Source organism: Mugil cephalus, chromosome 10, assembly GCF_022458985.1.
Source record: "Mugil cephalus isolate CIBA_MC_2020 chromosome 10, CIBA_Mcephalus_1.1, whole genome shotgun sequence".
Lineage (NCBI taxonomy): Eukaryota > Metazoa > Chordata > Actinopteri > Mugiliformes > Mugilidae > Mugil > Mugil cephalus.
The window spans coordinates 20,818,574-20,832,480 of record NC_061779.1 but is presented as its reverse complement, the minus strand read 5'-3'; the positions used below and the strand labels follow the sequence as shown (position 1 = coordinate 20,832,480).

The following is a 13,907-nucleotide window of genomic DNA, read 5'->3' as shown; positions in this document are numbered from 1 at the left end:
TGAACCTTTAAGGTCCAATAACACTCTCAGTAGATTTAGGCCATTCTGAACAGTTGGAGAGGGATGGGTTGCAGTTTTCCCTATTCCACCAAGCTGTGACTCCATGCTGCCTGCTATAGTTATCCCAGGCCTGTTTCAACTTAGTTATGGCAGGAATGTGCCATTGCATGAGAAGAGGTCATCATTCCTCATGGCCTGCCATGGCTCTCCCTAGTCCTTAGTCAAGGCTGCCAAGATATAGACATGCTTTCCCACGCATGCAGACATGCTCCCTTTCATGAAGGAAGAATGCAGATATTTATTAGGCTTGGAGCTTAGTTTTGCTTTATCTTTGCTATTTTGCGCCTTCTCACGTCTTCTTTGAAGGTCTACTCACTCATTCAATATAGTTTCAGAATAAACCGATACTCCGGTTTAATAACTCATTTAAACCATTTGACCTTTACCATTAAATCTTTTTTAAATTATTATTTTTTCCTTCTTAATCTTTTGACTCACACAGCCTTCATAATACCACAGAGTTATCCCCGATATATTACACATCAGCCACAACAACGTCACTTCAGCGACTTTCCCACATACTAAATAACCCATAAATGGCCTGGCAAATTTCTGTGTCCCCATCCATGTGGGATTAGAAGCTGGAGTCAATTAACTGTGCTCTGACTAATTAGCCAGCTCGAGGCATTCACCGAAAGTGTTTCATTATGATCCCAGGTGGAACACGAGTAGGGAGATTCAAAGAGGAAACATGTCAGTGACATTTTTGTGTAAGTGATACACAAAGTGTTTGAGGGTGTTATATTGTAGACAGGAATAATAGTTGTAGTGTAATGAACCCAATAATTGCATTTGGCTTTGATGGCTGAGTAATTGAATCCATTCCATTACAAAGCAATTTGGTATACCCTCAAAAACCATGTTTTGTTGTGTTTAAGTTTTTTGTGTAATATTAATTGGCTAAAAGTGAATAAAATTAAACAATTGACGATCACAGTAATGCTAATAATGTGAAAAGTCAGAGCCAGCTATAGTTCAGGACTTCTAGAAGCTGGCCATTTGAAGGCTGGTCTTTCAAACCAATCTAGTCATTAGACTATGCTGTCGGGCTAGATTCATTGATAAGCTTTCATGTCTAGTGAAGTGTAGTCATAAAGTAACATATAAATTACACTGATAAACATTCACAGTGAAGATCAAGATCTACCAGACTCCAGTTAGGGCGTTGTACCATGGGGGAATTGTCCGACTTTTGAATGCAGATCTGGTTACTTCACTTGCTGCCACGTAATCTGTGTTGGAGATTTATTGGCCACCAGTCTGCCCGGAGACTTTCAACTTGATCTGTGCCAAGCCCTTTAGTCCAGCCACATATTGTTCCACTGTTTAATCAACCTTGTCTTTACGGGATCTTTAAACTGGCTGAAGTTTCAGCTGTTCAGCCTCTTCTCCTGTTGCTGTGGCTGGTCCTTTGAAGATGGAATGAGAAATGGCTCTTCATGCCGGGGAAGTTAAACTGAAGAAGAAAAAAAATGTGTAAGAAGTATCTATACATTCCAACTGAATAATCCATCTGGCTTTCTTATCAAATAGCAGCATTGAGCTCTTGTTTTATTTCAGTAGCGAATTCACAGCTCAAAACTCTATTCTAGAACTTATTTATTACACAACTTATTTTGGTAGATTTAAACAAGAGGCGACATCATTAATAGTGGTGAACTACAGTAGATTTGGGCTTTTCCTTGTTCGCAGCATCTCAGAGGTGAAGGTATATACTTATTTAGTATTAAGTCTTTTGGACTCAAGCTAATGTCTCATTCTCACTTTTGGGCTGTCATATTCATATTTCAATCCTTTGGCAGAAAAAAGTTTAGAGTTTAGAAAAAAAATACCAATAAAATTGTATAGAAACTTGAGACAAAACAAGTAATAAAAAATGGCTTGGAACATTTTGCCATCTCCATTTTGTGTTTCACACGTTTCATCCTGCTCTTACATAAAGAGAGGTTGACAGGGCTTACTTTTAGCACAGGACTGACGAGCACACACAAACTAATACATTATTGATGTCACTAAGTATTGGAGTTGATGTGCAAGGATAGATAATGTCTAGACTGATGATTGCCTGCAAGAGATTTATCATCCTGTCAGTTTGATGGGATTTACCTGCTGTTAGGATCAGATTAGCACTAAAAGTACGACCTTAACACACATTACATCACACCAAGTTTATTGACAATCTAGGAGCAATCCTGCTGAATGGAATTGCTGAAAGCATCGGGTTTCATTTTACAGGAAGGAGCTTTTGAATTGCTCGGGGCTTTGCAAAAATGAATGTGTGGTTGCATATAAACACGTCTTCCCAGAAGAAAACTTTGCCTGTAGCCTATGAAAATACAAGTTCAAGCCAGCGTGACTTCTGACCACTGTCATCAGGGCATCTGCTTGGTACTCTTGCCTTGTTGTGACTGCTCTCCACGCGGCCAGACCCTGGTCATCCCACCCTCTATTGCATGTTTTCTCAGCTGTGTTTGCAAGCCAGCTCTGTGAAACTTAAAAGGTGGGGTGAATGCCCTCCTCTGTACTACACTTCAGACATCTGTCAAGACTTAACATCGTTCATCTACCTTCTATATGGAGGCAGATCTATAGTGAGCTCGTATGCACATTAAAACATGTTTATGTTGAAGAAAGGCAACATTATTTTCTTTCATTTATTTGACGTTTCATAAATCCCTGTGTTGCCTAAAATAAAATATAATTATTTAGAATGATACATGTCTTCATAAAGAATCTGTTGATAAAAGCTTTTATGTAATAGTGCTTACAACAAGTTGTAAAGATTTCCTTTATGCAGAATTCATGACTGAACTGGTTTCTCAATAATCTGCTTCATCAGTCTAGCTCATTGTGAAAAGGTACTTTTGAAGTTTGTCGTATTAGTCGTGTTTCCCTAACGACATCTAAATTACACCTTATCATGCTCTGAACATAAAAGCTAAACATGTGGATGCCAGTACCCCCTCCCACCCGCCAAGTCCTGAAATGAACTTTCTAGAGGGGATATAAAATGTGAAATTGTGGGGTTCTTAATGCTGACCTTCCACTTTTCATGTATTAAATAACTCGTTCATGTTGTGGAAGTCCATTGTTCAGCCACCAGGGAAGGAAAGCAGCTATACTGCTTGCATTATTGATGAATATGGAAATGGATCCTCTGAGCTAATAAGTAATCTTTCATCTGTGGTACACACCATATGTGGCGTGCTCAGATTAGGAGAGCCCACTCCTTGGTACCCACCCCACTCTCCTGCTCTGTCATTGACCATTTGTAGCCTAATCTGGACCATTTAATGTGGAATAATGTGTGGTCTGTTTAAAGCAGTCCACCCAAAGCTTGGGAGGGAGAAATTTTACGAGAGAGCTCTGTGTTGTGATGGAATGCCTCAAAGTGTTAGTCTGCCCTCAAGGTGATTCCTGTATGATCACTATCTGTCTTTTGTTCATCAAACAATATCTATTCCCTTAAGAAAATTTAACAAGGACTGATCATCGGGAGCTTAAGAACTTGACAAACCACTTCTTTATGTGAGCCAGTACTTCTCTGTTTTACCCCCTGGTGTACTGGACGTCCTCACAAGCAGTTCATTTTCATTTGGAGGACTCATAATGGCATTTAAACTGCATTACTCAGGGAGGACAATGTGTTGCTCACCTCTTTCGGTTCTCGCTGGTTAATACACAAGACTCAATTGTAGGTTCTTATGAAAATGTAACATAGAATTGTTTTGGGTGAACAGGGAAAGCAGAAGAACGAGAACACCTCAGTAATGTTGGCCTGGCTTTGAAAAAGAGGTGGACGGTCTTTGTAAAAGACGTCCACTGGAAACACAGTTGGACCACATAAATAGCTGTGATCTAATGCAGAATATTGATGTGAGCTGCTCTTTTTGCCTTGAGGTCCCAGATAACCCTCTTGACTCGTCCTCGCATTGTGATCACGCTGAAGAAAATTGGAAGCCACTGAGTAGATTTATTATTGATAACCCTACTATTAATTATCCTCCCTCAGTGCCAGCACTTATTTTTATTCCTCTTAAAGCACTGCCATAAACAAAGTCTGATGTTTGCTGTTCCCCAGTGTCAGTCCTGGTAATTCAAGGGTTTGAATTTGACAGATTTCACAGGAGTTAACCTCAGCACATAAAGTTAAACGTAACATTGTTAAAATCAGTTTGAATTGTGTTGTTATTTGTGTTGTAAGCGTGAAGGGGTGTAGCTCACCAAAGGCTTACCAGGTTCCTCTGGTAATGCAGTAATGAGAGAATCGCATGGGTCTTTGCTGGATATGAAATGAGCCTTGACAAGGGTGTTTGTACGGATGGAAATGTGAAAATAAATAATCATTTAATAGAATTTATTCCCATCACAATATTTACAAGTTTCTGCAGTGTGTGAATTGTTTTGGGAGAAAGGTAATTGACTGTTACAGAGCAACAGTGACTAGTCAGTCAGTGTTTCATTTGACTTTCAATCTGAGCTCTGTGTGCGTTCACAGAACAGCCTTTGTGAATATTAACTGTACTCTGATCCATTGTTTGACAACTTGTTGTTGCAGTGTATAAAGTATCAACATTATTATTTGAAACAAATGCTGAACACCAAAACCTTTGTGAAAATGAGATTTAACGAAGGATTTTTATATTAGAATTCATTCATTGTCACTAGTTTGCCTAATGAGCTGGCAAGTGAGTGCGCAATTAGCCTATAAAAGAACATCACCTCAAGTAAAACCTGTTCATCAATCACAGTTTCATGCAGCCGTGTGGTTTATGCAATCATAACATGACTGCTTATTTCTATAATGAAGATGGACAGCTGTGGAAAACGAGTGTCTGTGACAAAGGCAGAAACCAGACGGGTATTGCTCTGTTAATGTCGTCAAGGTGTTAACAGTCGAGCCGTGTCACCGGGAAAGAATGAGCGATGATTAGACGTAATGATTACCCAGGGGATTTTCGGAGGAGACGTGAACTTTCAGTAGAGGAGTTTACACAGTGTCATTAGTTTGCAGCTCATTCATTCTACCTACAAAGGTGACTGTGTCTGCAGGCCACACCAGCAGGCTCACGTTAATTGTCATGTAAAAGTGCACGGCCAGAGGCAGACTGAAATATTAAAGCTCACGTGAAATGTATTTTTAACTCGCGTCAGGTTGAGACTACAAACAGCGCAGAGAAGCATCACACACTCTTTCAGATCTTTGAGGGGAAGCTGGATTCAAGAAATGCTTTTGATTTTTAGAAGGGATGAGGACTTATTCGTGAAAAAGTCACGCAAACTCCTTGGTTGCTCCTCATAAATGCTGATCTTATGATCGTTTCCTTCTACTGTCACAAAGTAATAACCTTCCATCGGGGGATTGATCGTCTTTGCCTTTTCTTTTGAAATGTTGTGTGTTCCCTCTTGCCAGAAGCGCCTCTGAGCCGTACCTTTCTCCCGATGCCAAATGGCCAAAATGAAATTAGATTTTAGAGAGCTTGGCAGAGAGACAGAGGCGTAAGTATTTCAGGGAAGAAAAGTGGGACAGGGTTAAAAAATTGACCAGAAATATGATATTTCATCCAGGGTTCCATCAAAGTGAAAAAGAAACTGAGAGCAGAATCGGGTGGACGGAAGATTGGTTGTTTATTCAGCGGAAGAGCTTTTTGGTTTTGCGGAAACACTTAAAAAAACTAGAATTTTTGGATCTGAACCATCAGATATATGACCTCATTAGCTATAATCTATACCCTAATACCTTTAGACACATAGCTGAACAAACCAAGAAGCTTCTTCTTGTGAAGGTACAGTTATATAACCCCTTCACCTCTGTGCCCCCCCTCCCCATAAGTCTTTGCAAACTCGCTGCAGTAAAAAGTCAAGAATGATTTCACGATGAAGAAGAACAGCAGATACCAAGAAGGTGTTTGTCCCCTAGAGCTATTAAACTTATACACACATAGTCAGATTGAAATGTTGCTGATATTTTAATCTGCTGAACATCCCTGCCTACATGTATGATTAAAAATGTGGGAAGCACTTTTGGCAGGCGTCGTGGGTATCTTGAGTTTCTCCCTCAGTATATTTTCTCTACTTTTGTCTGCCCCTCGCTGATGAATGTTGATATGTTGGATCACGTCACTTGGCTTCCAAAAGGCTCCGCCACCGTACTCACTCGTGACTGGAGCAGCACTCACCTCATCCTTAAACCTCTTCCCTGCATTAAAAGCAGTTTGTTAACATTCCAGTGGATGCTGGTCATGTGACAATGTGCGGCGCTTTTAGCTCTTCATGTCAGTTGAAAAGGTAAAATTCACAGGAGTCCGTCGCCACATTGTTATGAATCCCAAAAAGCCCGTCAGGTTGCAACGTGATATGGCTCTTAAAGCCTCCTTTGCCTGATCCGCGGTCGTGCCCGTGTCGTGGCGTCCTGTTGCTGCATGTCTCTCGCAAGCTCAGCTGTTAATGGAATGCAAGGCTGGTAGAGTTCAAATAATTCTTGGAAGGCTGGCATAGATTGGAGTTCAGAGAGCAACAAGCATGTCTACGGTGGCTTTTGCAGGTTTCACAAAGCGTAATGTGATGTGTGTGCAATGCTTGAGATCTACTACGATCAACCACAACATTAAAACCAGTGACAGGTGAAGTAAATAACATCGACCGTCTTGCAACAATTCTTCTGGGAAACCTTTGACCTGGTATTCGTGTGGATGTTACTTAGACTTGTGCCACCCACCTAGACCAGACCAGACACCCGCACCCCATAGCAATGACACTCCTTGATGGTAGCAGCAGGATGCAGCCTGACACAGACACAAGAACACTTTAGGAACAACTCAAAAAAACACAAAGAACAGCACAAGGTGTTGACCTGGCCTCCAAATTCACTAGATCCCAAACTGATTAAGTATCTGTGGGATGATCCACAGAGGCTCCTCCCCTCAACCCATAGGACCCAAAGGCCCCCACTAACAACATGACAAATTTTTTTTTTTTTTTGGTATTAATTTGTTGAAATGAATCAATAAAGGCCACTTGTAGCACTTTCATTTCCCCTCCTTTGTTAGACCATCTTCAAGAAGGAAAAATATCTTATAGCATCTGTTCTCCGTAAAAACTTTTAGCTTTATTCTCTGTACAGTGCAGCTCAGTTCACGATCCTGCTTTCCCATTCCCACAGCCCCCTCTCCATCATTATTTTGTACCTGGTGAATATTACGTATTGCACTTCAAAGGGCTAATTCAGACCTGGCATCCTAAAAATAGAACTGAAACACACAAGGCTGTAAAACACTGCAAGGATTGCCTTTGCTCACTGCCTCACTGCTCTAATGACTTCATTTCTATGCATCGGGAGCAGCGCTGAAGGATTTTGGCGTCTTGCCGCTTCAGTCATCTCATCCATAGCACATATAATAAGGATAGAGGTATTCTTGTTGAAGACAGCCATGTGACAACAAGTAACAAGTATTCTCAAAGTGCCATTTTTTCCCATCACTTGTCGTGATACTTTTCCCACTAATAGAATAACAGTCCGTTAATATTTGGATGTCAGAGGCAGACCAAGCTTCATGAGATTTGATTTGCACCGTAAAACATGTCAATACTTTGGCCTGTGAGATGACTCAAAAACTGGTGGTACATAGTTGACACATGCGGTGAAGCCTTGGTCAATGCTGGCGTCTCAAAATTGACAATGTTATAGACAAGCAGTGATTCTTCTGCTTTTGCTTCCCAGGCACTTTGTTTATAATTACTGAAGCACTGAACCATATCACTTCCTACAGAAAAAATGGGGTAAAAAGAAAATCTGATTAAAGGCAATATGAAGACAGATTTACTAATGGTCAATGGATATGCCATTATGCTGTTTTAAGGGATATAACCTTACTTAAATCTTAACCTAACCCACCTACGTTTCTGAGTAATTGGTATTAAAATTACAGACTGGCCATTATACCTAATCCTCAGAGGTAGAAGGGAGGGGCATCGGTTAGCAGACCTAGGAACGTCTGTCCTCTGTAAATTCATTTTTTGATGAGTTTTCAAATAACTTCAGTGTGAACATGTAACTGCCAGGGCCCATATACTGCAGCAGCCTCACTCTCTGTCTTCTTCTAGCCTCCTCAAAATGAACTATTTATATCCTACATGGAGTTACATACAGTGTTATGTTGAATAATACATAGGGCTATGCAAATGTCGTTCAGATGGGCTGCGTATGGGATTAATACCAACATCTGAAATGACGTTTTTTTTCTCCCCCAAAAGCTTGAAATGCACAAAAAGACTGAAAGGCTGAAAAATAACTTTTGCAGCCCTGCACAAAGTTTTAAAAGCCAAATATAATAAGTTCTGCAAATATTTTATGTATATTTTAATCGCTCTCTCTATCTGTGCCTGAACACTATTAAATATGCACTTGATTAATTGTGCTGGGTGTTACATAGAATGTAAGACTAACCAAAGTTTGCTCATTTTTAAGTGGGTCATGAAGCACACGAGGATTTGCACCGAAGCGTGCGCGCAGACAGTTATATAAATCTGATTAGAATCTGGCACACACCAGTTTTGTCTTGACAGTGCACAAGTAAACTTTAATTAGGGACCGTGAAAACAGTTTTATGATTTATGCCCAAGATCTGCCCATCGCTGGCATTGTAACTTTTAATGTTTATCTACAAAATATGGGGCAAAAGAACGAATCCTACGCAATACAACCTGACAAATAGTCACTGTGTTTATTCTCTTATTACTTTCTTTTCTTATTGGTGCCTGGCTGCCTCTGCCTGTTTGTTTTCGCCTTTTTCTGCCTCTCGCTGTGAGTGTATTCGTTTCTCTCGGAGGGTCATTCACTCGTTGTTATCACGTATTTGGTCTAACACAGGCCCTCAGAGACCTGCTGCAATCAGCCCAGAGCAGGAAGCCAACGTGAGCAGCCCAGGCAGAGGGCATTATTCTACACTAAACAATCGTGACCCTATTCTCTCTTTCCTGTCATCCCTCCCTCTCCTTCCTCTTGTGCACCTCTCCCACCTGTTGTTAAAAAGAACCCATTGTCTTTGCTTCTGGTATTCATTTCTCTCTGAAATATGCCCGCGTGCTGAAAGTTGATCCCGACAAAAGGATGCGTTTCCAGTGAACGCAACAGAAATTTCTCTGAAATGTTTACAGCTTAGAGAAGAACAGAAGGTTCTGCTGAACTGCAAAAATTACAAATTCTTAGGGAAGTGCAAAACCTGAGCAAATACGGACATACAGACAACTGATGATAGTTTTTCATTCTTTTTAACAGCACCCTGAGTACGTTCTATATATCTATATACCCTGCCTGACGTCTAACTAATGGCTTATAGTACTGACATTGGCATGTGCTGCTGTTCCCATAATCAATATTAGTTTAGATAAATTGAGAAATGTAGTGTGACCAAGAATCCAAGAGTATAGACCATTATTGTTAGTCATTTACTGGCAATTTAACCCCATTTACACACCCAAGACGGTTAACTGACACTAACTACCTCACAGAGCCTTTATGGGATGGATGGGTTAAAAAATAGAATCTGCACACTGAGAGGAGTTCCCTTAGTGTTTGTCGAGGATATGATTTCTCATTAGGAGGTTCGAAGCCACAAAAGGCATTAATCTAGTTCCAGCTCTTCAGGTTTCCCCTGTTTGGAAAAAAAAAAAAATACAGATGGATGTTCAATGTAGCGTAGAATGCACAGACCTACACGCTGGGGAAACAAAGCAGCTGTTTCACAAGCTCTTGGCTCAGCTCAGGAGTTCCAGCTCCTCAGGTCAGGACTGCGCAGTCCTCCTACATCGGAAAGGCAGGGGACATTCTTTTGAGGACAACACATACAGCACATATTTTGGCCGGAGAAGACCAATTGTCCAAATACGGGATGAAAGAAGCCATCTATGTCGAACTGAAACAATAATCTATCATACTGACTATCAGTTACCTACAGTACAGTGAATTATGGTAAACAAAGTCATGCACACTTAACTCAACAAGAAGTTTACAAGCCAGGATCATCCTGTTTAGAACTAAAGAAGTCAAATTTAGTTTTTTAACTGCTTACATGTCTTAGAATTCGACCCTGCTTCTGTCTTTAGTGATCATTCAAGTCAATGTCTTCACTTACTTGAAGCTCTATGGTGGTGCATGTGGAGGTGTAATGATCACACATTTGCAAGTGGTGCAATTGTTTTATAATAATTGCAAAACATGGAAGTGGTACACCATGCCTCAGACATTGGTTAGTCAAAGTAACGTTGCACTGCCCGGGAATCGAACCCGGATCGCAAGAATGGGAATCTTGCATGATACCACTACACCAACAGTGCTTGTGTGCTTATAGTGTGAGTGGTTGGATGGTTGTTGTGTGACTGAGTTGAGACAATGCAAAGTTACATACAAAGATGGTTACTAATGTAACTCCTGTTAAAGTCCCCTTCCACTCAAACATGAGTTTTTCTGTTGTTGTATTGTTCAGTGTGGGAGTTGTATGAAGATGTCAGACCAAATACCAATCTGCCTGTTGCGGATCCTTAAGTTTAAATAAGTTTTCTTATTTAAGTGCATAATGTACCTGAATGTATCTGAAGTTAGGTCATTTGATCAAATATGGGAGAGAGGAGACGGCCTTCGTAATGTCCCTCATCTGTTTTGATCTCTGTGAACTTGCGCTGGACGAATTTGGAGCGCTCTCATTTCTCATGAGGCAGCCATACGCATTTGCTGTATTAGATAATGGGTTTTTGAGCCCTTCTCCATGTGTGCATACTTCAACCGTGACTCTGTATTTTACGGTCACAGATTGATATTGCACCATTTCATCATGTTATGTTGAGAACTCGGGGTTAGGCCGTCAAATATGTCTCCTCTTGAATATTTTATGACCCGATGTCTTCATCTAACTCAGTGAGATGTGACGAATCTGCTCTGTAGTCGTTGCTTTCTTCTGTGGTCCTTTGCCCCTAAAGCACGGGGGACAATTTCTGTCGCTGTGACTATTTAATGGGATCAAATGACCATGTGAAATATTAATTTTAAATCATTGCCACACTCTGGAGAAGTGCAAGCACTGTGGTTCATGTAGAGTTAGATTAGCTTGTAGTTTAATGTAATGCAGTATAATATTTATCTCAAGATCAGGAAAGATTACCAGTAACCAGTCTTCATCATATCCTAAGAGGAAAAAAAAAAGAAAAACTTTAAGGAAGCCATTTTTGTCAAATTGGTAGGAGTTCAACCCCATTTACAGCATTTACAGATTAAAGCATACACGTTTGTTCTGCCTTTGTTTGGGTTACAACAAAATAAAGCTATTAGTTGGTACAGCAATATTCATAAGCACCTTCTTCAGTAATACAAGCGTGTCCAGGCCCGTCTCTGAAGCCCCTCACTGATGCCGTCTCCATCTGCTTGATTGAATCAAAGCCTGTCCGAATGTCACTCACGCGCTGGGCTCTTAAATCCTGCCACTCATTCCATCAACGTTCCCTCGGTTTCAAAAAACAAGCTACTGTAGGTGGGTAAGCGGTGGTGTTGCATGTCACCAACCTTTTAGCTTGATTGCAAGACCCTGAGCCCTCGGGAACAAAAAGAAAGGAAATGAGTGTGCGTTGCATTTATCTTGAAACACCCACTCATACACACACACAAGCTGTGCTAGCCCAACTTGGTGATGGAAGCTTCTTTTAAACTACGCCAGAAGGCAATTAAACATTACAAAGTGCACTTCCGCAGCGGCATACATTGTGTGCTACATTCACTGGCGAGGATTTGATAGGGAGAAGATGTATTCAGTGTGATGTGTAGTGAGCAGGTCTCAATAAAAAAAAAAAGAAGATGGGTGTGTTACTACAGTACGTAGTGCTGCTGATTACAAATTAACTGGCCACCAATATTTGACTGTATTCATTTGAATTATTAATTAATTGTTATGTTGCATCTCCAAAATGATATTTCAGGTTTCACATGTATCTGAAATGTCCTTGGTCTGAGACGTCAGCTGCTTATGCTTTAGAATCGTGGATAATCTGGAAAAATAACTTTTATTTTTCCATAAAATCATAAGCAGGAATTTATTCACCCAATTTAGACCGTTTCTCGGTTCCAGCAGCATTTATTGCCGAGCCCGTATTTTCCAGCGCTGCATATACAGTAGAGACATAAACAATTCAGTGCCGTGCCATTATCACTCTCAGTCACCCGGCTCCCCGAGCTCAACCTCACTGATGCAGAAGCCCTTTCATTTGCTTTGATCCTGTTAATAATTATTTGCCATGCAGCTGGAGAAGAAGGCCGGAATGAAAAAGCAGACGAATGCTGTGAACTGATAGGCACACTGAGACCGGGGGGGTGGGAGGGGGTTGGGGGGGGGGGGGGGGGGACTTGGAATGTTTTGTGGTGTGGGAGTCGCAACCCTGTCCTTCTCAAGCATTACTGAATTTGAAAAAGCAGAGGATGGCCTGAGTGCTTTGTTGGAAGTTATAATGCCAAGGACAACATTCCTACCGCGGATGAAGAGTAGATGAGATTGAAGCACTTTTTCTCCATTTTCATCTAAAACATGTCTAAATGAAAATAGAATACATCATCCACTAAGTGCACCCTACTACATATATTCTATTGCTGGTGTTTCCTTGATGAACTATAGGTGGCTTTGCCTTATCTAGCCTAAGCCGTCCTCTGCTGTTGGAAGACGTTTCCCTTCTGGACCGGCTCCTGGAGTGTCTCTGGATGGACACAGAACAGAAGTGGAATGAACATCCCTACTGGCCCTCTGGCAAATGAAGAAAAAAAATAAAAAAGAAAGACAGAAAGCCCTGGCTTGGGACAAGAGAAAGCCAAGAGTTTGCTCATCCTCCTCTCTCCGTTGGGGTTGGAGATGGATTACAGTTACATTCTCACATTTCCTCCTACTTACTGGAGCCCTACTGGTCTGCTGTTAAGTTATTTTTTACTGGAGTCCTGATTAAAAAGCTAAAAGTTTGACATGTTTTCACAGAGACTCGGGGACATAGTGCACGGATGCGGGTACAAGTAGGAGCTCAACTGTCAGCTGTGTCCTGATATTTGAAGCTTTTCACCCGGAGTGTCAGCCTCCCACAAATCCTCCTAACTGCCACTGCTGCCTTGATTGACACGACTGTAACGCATAAGGGCAAAGTAATCTGCAGCAGCATCTCCCACCTCATTGGTTTATAGAAATGCTCGGCAGCGCTGGGATTCATGACCGGCTCTAAAAACCCCATCAAATCAAATCGAATCATGACTCAGGAATGTCAGAAGTTATCCAGAATAAATAGGAGTGTTTGTGAGTGCCTTCTTCACTCTCTCAGCTGGGATTGCTGCACACGAGCACCGAAGCCAACCTCCACGGTGGGAAAGCTGTGAACTCCTTACATCACGGCACAGGCGCAGCTTAACTCCCTCTCTCTTTCGTGTCCTGAGTGACTGAGATCACAGATTTCACATCCTGCTCATCTTTCCACTATAATGCCATTAGAATAGACCTTTATGATCCCAGAGCTCAATAGGAGAATTGATTTGTTGAGGTGCGAGGTAAATGGCCGGCGAGAAAGAAGAATGGGTCGAGGCTCTCATCCCTCACTCACTTTATTGCGAGACACAACATGTAAAAGGAAGTCATTACAGTGATAAATCTGCTTTTGCCCGAGTCTTACCATCTGCAGCCAGGACAGCTGATAGTAAAGGACAAAGGGATGGATGATGCTGTTATGTTCCCTGTCACTCACCGTTGCGGAAATAAAGAATGGGAGTACGGCATCGTCCGTCTGATCATCGGGGGGAGAGACGAGGGCGACGGAGCAGAGGATGTGCAAACACG

The 13,907-nt window shown here is 41.4% G+C and overlaps 1 protein-coding gene and 1 non-coding gene across 4 annotated transcripts in view; one reads left to right on the top strand and one right to left on the bottom strand.

Moving 5' to 3' along the window:
- The window catches only part of peak1 (pseudopodium-enriched atypical kinase 1), a 97,181-nt gene that overhangs the window by 29,364 nt on the left and 53,910 nt on the right, over window positions 1–13,907 (top strand). The window lies entirely within an intron of this gene.
- trnag-ccc lies at window positions 10,325–10,395 on the bottom strand. The gene has a single exon. It is a non-coding gene; the product is annotated as a tRNA-Gly (tRNA).